We start from the raw sequence: 7070 nt of genomic DNA on the forward strand, positions 1-7070 counted from the left end.
AGGTGAGAAAGGTGTTTCTCACATTCTTTTAAAAACTTTATTTAAATTGAAGTATAGTTGACATATTAGTTTTAGGTGTATAACGGGGTGATTTGACAATTACACACATTCTGCTCCGCTCACCACGGTTGGTGTAGTCACCATCTGTCACCATATGAAGTTGTTACAATCTGGCCCACTATATTCCCTATGTAGTACTTTTCATCCCCATGACTGGTTTCTTCTATAACCGGATGTTTGTACCTATTTTTCTGTATTGCTCCACCTTTCTAGATGTGCTGCCTGAGCGAGCGCCCCCCACCCCTTTTGAAGTCAGGTGTTGAAGACCGTTCCTGTGGGGCTGCCCTGCTTCTCGCCCCAGGATCTGGAGATCGAGGACAGGTAGGGCCTGGTGCAAGGCTCTGGCCCTTGAGTGACGAGGAATCGAGTGAGTGAGTTGAGGGCAAGGGCCTGGGGCCTCCTGGGCTTTTCTCCCTGCAGGGGCGGTCAGGCCACTCACTGTAGTGGCCAGAGGTGTTCACTCGGTGGGTCGCCCAGGGAGATGGAACGTGGAGCTGACAGTGGCCGTCACGGTTATTACTTTCTTGGGACCTGCTTTTCATGATGTTGCTCGCCTATTTCCCAGTAGGGATGAACACCAAATCTTGAAAAGAAGATGGAAGCTCTGGCCAGCCCTCACACCTGATGATTTCCCGATGAACATGTCCCGAGCTCAGAGCCAGGCAGTTGGCCCTGTTAAGAGCAGTAATCAAGAGAGTGTCTCCCCTCTTTTCTTGAGAGGGTAAGGAGAGCCTGGTGTCCCTTGGTGCGTGGGCTGAGGATGTGGAAAGATGGATAGAGGCTCTCTTTGCTCTTCTCTCTGATGCTTGGAAGCTTTGCTTCCTCTGGTCCTGCCCTGAATCCAAATGGGCAACCATGGGAGTCATACCTTCCATCATTCATTCATAAATACCACCAAGCATGTACACTGGTGGAAATGGACCCTGGCATATCAGGTTCTCACTCAAAACCCCCTCCTCTATTTTTAAAAATCAAGTTTATTGGGGCGCCTGGGTGGGCTCAGTTGGTAAGCGTCTGCCTTCGGCTCAGGTCGTGATCCCAGGGTCCTGGGATCGGGCCCCGCATCCATCGGGCTCCCTGCTCGGCGGGAAGCCTGCTTCTCCCTCTCCCACTCCCCCTGCTTGTGTTCCCTCTCTTGCTGTGTCTCTCTCTGTCAAATAAATAAATAAAATCTTAAAAAAAAAATCAAGTTTGTTGAGGTATACTTTGCATACAGTAAAATGCACCCATTTTTTTTTTTAAGTAGTCTCCACTCGGGGTGTGGAGCCCGAGGCTCAGACTCATGACCCTGAGATCAAGACCTGAGCTGAGATCAAGAGTCAGATGCTTAACCGACTGAGCCACCCAGGTGCCCCTGAAATGCACCCATTTTAAGTAGTATGATAAATTTTGACAAATGTAAATGCCAGTGGAAACATCAGAGCAAATTCCCATCACACCAAATAATTCCCTCTTCCGCCTTTGCGGTCAATCTCTCTCAGTCCTGCTTTCTGTCACCATCATTTTGCCTTTTCTAGGGTTTCATATAAATTACACCAAGCGGCACTTTGTGCGCCCGAGCTGGTTGCTGGCAGAGGTGGGAGTGCTGCCGTGCACCCCTGCAGCAGGGGGGAGGCTGGCCGGTGCTGTCTGCTTAGCTTCCTGCCGGGGCGGGGGGGGGGGGGGTCCCTGGTCCTCGCAGGCCGGCCTGCAGCATCACGACGGTGTTTTAACACGTGCGCCGGTGTGTTACCCTTGACTGAAGCATCATTATTCTCGAAGCCTAGCTGGGCAGTGCCCTTCCACAGATGAGGCAGGAATCTGGTGACTGAAGGGCTGATGTTTGGAATTCACTCTCTCGGAGAAGTGCTGGGGGGATGTCTGGCACCTCTGAACGGCTCCCCCCACTTGCATGGACAGAGCGCCGGGAGGAGTGAAGAGCAGCGTCCCCCTTCCCGGGCTACCACGGGTTTGCGAACACAGAGGATGTCTCCTACCTGGTGTTGGGCAGATCCCAGGAACTTTCCATCCATCTTCCCTGCATTAACCTGTGCGAGCCTCTGTCAACTTCCTGGAGGAAAAAAAACTGCTTAGAAATGTTGAGATACTTAAATATCATTTAGACTACTTTGACTTCTTTATCATAAACATGTACTTGGTTTATCAAAAGGATTCCAATAAAATATTTTAAAGGAAAAAAAAATTACATCAAGCTGTGTATATGCTTTTGTGTCTGTCACTCAATCTGTTTGTGAGATTATTCTGTGTTGCTGGATCAGTACCATTTTTTTGTTGCTGAATAATATTCCACGGTATGGGTATACCACAAGTTTTAGAATTGCTCTCTTATTTTTGACTTTGCAAGAGATGGCCTTTGCAGTTGCCCCCTCGGGGCCACTGGAGGCCTGTGTATGTACTGGATCTTTCTCTCCCGTCTCTTTCTGCTAACCTGAGCCCTTTCTCCCTATCCGTGCCCCCTCCTTCGCCTCATGTCTGCTACAGGGCAAGCCATTCTTCTGGTTGTTTAAGGTTATGTTAAAAATAATCATTTATTGCACAAGTAAATAAAGTAACAGCAAGAGATGCCAAATAAAAAAACAAAACAAAACAGTGTGCACTCCTGACAGCCCACCAAATTAAGATTTTCACCTGATTTTAGCAGACTACCAACTCCTCACCACATGCTTCTTCAAAAGGCTGAGCTTTTTGCCAGAATGCATATTTTACTTTATTTCTTTTCTTATGTAGACACTCTGACATATTTGTGGATGTATCACATTTCTTTTTTAGGTACTTATTTTAAACTGTAAAAACATTTAAAAATAATATATGAATATGGCAAAACCAGATTCAAAAGTACAGAAGAAATGTCAGATGAGAAGTCTTTCTCCCCAGGTTGTCCTCATTTCCCAGGGCAGCCACTGGGAAGGCAGGGGCGAATCTCCCCCCACATTTACAAGGTCGGAAATGCACCCAAATAAAACCAGGCCTCCACGTTCTTGCCTTACCACAGTGATCTGTCTGTGAGAAACACAAACGTGGCCTTGCCTTTGAAAATTGGGTAGGTCTTTACTGAAGGTCTCTTGAGAGCAGTGGGGAGAGAGGTACATGGCACACACACGTGTCAGGCAGGATTCTTGGCTGTGAGCAAGAGAAACAAACCTCTGTTTTCTGTTGGACAACAGTAGGGGCTCACATAATCTCTGCCTAGCTCACGGCTGGGGGCCTCTGCAGGCGAGACCAACGGCCAGAAGCATGTCAGGGAGCTGGTCTGGTTAAAACAGCCTGACCACCGCCTCAGGTGCGGGTGGCCACAGTTCGCGACACCACAGCGCCCCCTCTGGCCGCACCTTGCCAGCCGCCTGGGCCAAGGCCACCGCCGCCCTGGGGAGTGAATGTGCTGCCCCGGAGGCGGAGGCCGCCCCGCTCCTGAGCAGGGTTTCAAGAGTGCATCGTGTCACTGCTTTGGGATTCAAACGCTGGGTGAGCGCATCTGATCGGGGGAGCCGTGTGTCCATGCTCCGTCTGCAAAATGAACTGGGAAAGAGAGCCTGTGGCCTCAGCAGCGTCCGTTGTGCCGGGGATTCTACCTTCCAAAGAGGGGGTTCCCTTAACATAGAGGTTCAGATCCTGGATGGCCCAAAGGAAGGAGAACTGCTTCTACAATACTACCCTGCACAACTCCCTAAAATGTCTTCTTTCATCTGTACCCCAAAGTCTCTCTCTCTCTTTCTTCTGGACTCTATCTCCTTAACTCCATCTTGCTCATCTTTCTCCTACTGCCTGAGGAGCTCCCTTCTTCCTTAGGGGGTGATGGGAAACTCTGAACGCTTATACTTCAATAATTTTATCCGGGCCACATATTCATGTGAGAGGGACCAAAATATGTGTGCATTTTTTATGCAAGTGATGTCATTCTCTGCACAATGTTTGGCACCTGCCTTTCTAAAGCATAGCTCAGAGATTATATCATTGTAATACAAATAGAGAGCTGCTGTATGCGTGTTGTTGGGTGACGAGTGAACGAACGATGATTTACTTAATATATCACTCTTTTTTTAAAGAAGATTTTATTTATTTATTTATTTGTCAGAGACAGAGAGAGAGCACAAGCGGGGGGAGGGGCAGAGGGAGAAGCAGACACCCCGCTGAGCAGGGAGCCCAATGCGGGGCTCCATCCCAGGACCCTGGGATCATGACCTGAGCCGAAGACAGATGCTTAACGACTGAGCCACCCAGGCGCCCCTTAATATATCAGTGTCTTTAGGAATTCAAACAGTGTTACAACTTTGAGCTTGCATCTTACCCCACTGTGTAAGCAGGGACGTGGCTGGGTCCAGCTGGGGAGGAATGCTAGCCCTTCGTACTCCTGGGGCATGAAGTTATGGGGGGCTGGGTTGGGGCATGAAGTTACAGGGGGCTGGGTTGACCCCCGGGGGGGCTCCTGCCAGTGAGGTCTCCATATGCCTGTGGGTATAGGCACCTGAGTGAGGCTTGGCAGGAAATCCACAGTGAGAGATGTCACAACCCAAACAGTAGCTGGATCCGCAGAGTGCTACATTTCTTATTTGGCTACGACCAGCCCCGTTGTCTGGAGCTCGAAGACTTGGACGAAAGCCCCAGAAATGATTGTTATATTAGACGAAGTGCCCGGGACTTGTTGGGCAACTTGGCCCAATATCTTTTGGACATTTTTATAGCCACGGAGCGACTCACAGCTTCATTTTGAGGGATAGATTTGCAGGCTGATCCTTCACCGTCGGACCGGAATGAAGATTTTCGGTTCCCTGCCCCCTTGAGTTCACCCTTTCTTCTGGATGCAGCAACCCCATTTCCTTCCACGTGTCCAAGGTCAGGGGCATTCTGGGGGAAGCGGCCCTCATGAGCTGGTGTGAGGGCAAGTGACTCCCCCTGGACTTTGACTCCCACGTGGAGTGAGGCGAGAGCCGAAGAAATGTGGCTGGTGCAGACTCGGGCCAGAGGCACACTGGCCAATGCCCGGCTGCTGCTTGCTCTTCTGGTCCCCGGAGCTGCCCTTTCTCCCGTCTTTCTGACTCTGGTTTCTGCTCTTCCATTCTGTGATCCCACCTCCTCCTCACTGCCTTTTCATGTTTGCCACGTTGGTTCTATTGCCAGAAACCAGCAAGCCTGGACTTGACGTCTGGCTTCCGCAGCGAGACTGCGACAGTCACCGCAGGGACCCCTGACCCCAGTCCTCCGAGTCTGTGATTGCCCAGTTTCCCTTGCTTTGGTCCGGCAGTCCCGCTCTCTGTGTCTGCAGTCTGCCCAGGCCCTCCACTGTCGCCAACTTCCTCTTGCCTGCAGCGGGCCTGCTGGGCCCTCCGCTACAGCCCTCCCTCCCGCACCCAACCTGGGAGCTGCGGCTGGAGCCAGCCTCGGCCTTTCTGCTGCGTCATCTCCTGCCTGAACCCGCCTTTTCTCTCCCTCCGGAGCCTCAGTGCCTCACCCAGATTAGATGCTGGAACCCTCTGACCCCAAGAGATTGGGCTCAATTTCTCCGGGAGGCTCTCCGCTGGTCACCCTGAGGGCAGGTAGGTGGGTCCTGAGGTGTGGTGAGGCTGGGTGGGGAGTGGATGCGCACGGCTAAGCAGCCAGGCAGAGGGAGGGTGAGTCACTGGGAGACAGAGCGGGAGCCCCTAAAGAAGGAAAGGAGTCACAGATGTGGGCCTGAAGGTTCAACTGGCGAATTCTGAGCTTTTGTGGTTTGAGGGTACTGGAAATTCTCCCTCCTTAGCACTAACTCTTTTATCAGCCTGGGTTAATATAGGATCTTTGGATTCCTTGTGAAATGAAAACAGTGAAATCGTGAAATAGTGAAACCCATGAAAATCTGGACATTAGGGCTTGTTTATCATTAAGTCCCAGCAAAGAGCAAGCACAAGAGGATTAGGCACAGATGTTTTAAGAAGAAAGAAAAACACATCAGAAAATCTGGATTTGAGATCCAGCTGCCCACTTATGACTGAGCAACGTACACAGCGTATTTGAGCTTTCTGGACACCAGTCTTCTCATCCATAACAAGGGTGTGATAATTACCCGTGTCCTCTATTTTATAGGATGCCTCAGGGGAAGGGGCAGGGAATCAAATGCTATGGGAGCTTTGAGCCGCTTCAAGCAGGAGACGGAGGTTAGCCTTTGCTGCTACTTTCCTCCTGGGAGGAGACACAAGCTCTCTGTCACCTGGCAGGCGGGTTTTTCTGGGTGGACCTGTTCAAATAGGGTCGAGAAAGAACTGGGGTTTGGATTCAGACTGGGAGCCTGAGATGAGACCCCAGGATAAAAGCCACAGGGCCGGTTCTTTGTGGGGTTCTGTCTGATGCTTCCCAGCCTCTCTCTGGTTTTCTCAGCTTCCAAGTTTAAATTCATTCTGAAGCTGAAAAGCTGTGAATGGACTCCGAGGTTCAAAAGGGGAATGCCCACAATGCTCAGATTAGAAGCACCTAGAAAGGCCCCCTCTGCTCCCATTGTATGTTCACCTGAGACAAACCCTTGCCCGCCTGCTGTCTGCCCTTTTTGGGACAATGATGGTGGCAGAGTGCCCGTGCAAGATCTGGGAGGGCTCAGGGAGCGCCAGGGCCTGAAACAGGAAAGACTTGGTGGCTTCAAGGAGTACAAGGCTGGGGTGGGCTGGAGAAACGTGAGCCAGGGGAGGAGGGTGATGAGGTGGGAGAGGCCAGCAGGGGTCCCGGGATGAAGAACTTGAAGCCAGTTTGGGGGGTGAGGCTTGGATACACTCTGGCAGCCACCAACTCTTCTTTGGGTTTTGAGGTCTCTCCAGCTCTGTCGGGAGAATGGGTCAAAGCCGGTAAAGGGAGCGATGGCTACCCCCGTGACCTGGAAACAGAGCTGGGAGGAGAGGTAGCCCCTCATTCACCTCCCCATTCCCAAAGAGGCCCTCCTCAAAGCCCCCACTTGTGTCTCCACGGAAATGAGGCGTTGGGCCTGAACACGGGTGCTTGGGGTTTTCATTCCCATGCATTTGTGGTTATTGTTTAGACAGAGCAAAGAC

This window comes from Zalophus californianus, chromosome 8 (genome assembly GCF_009762305.2).
Source record: "Zalophus californianus isolate mZalCal1 chromosome 8, mZalCal1.pri.v2, whole genome shotgun sequence".
Taxonomy (NCBI): Eukaryota; Metazoa; Chordata; class Mammalia; order Carnivora; family Otariidae; genus Zalophus; species Zalophus californianus.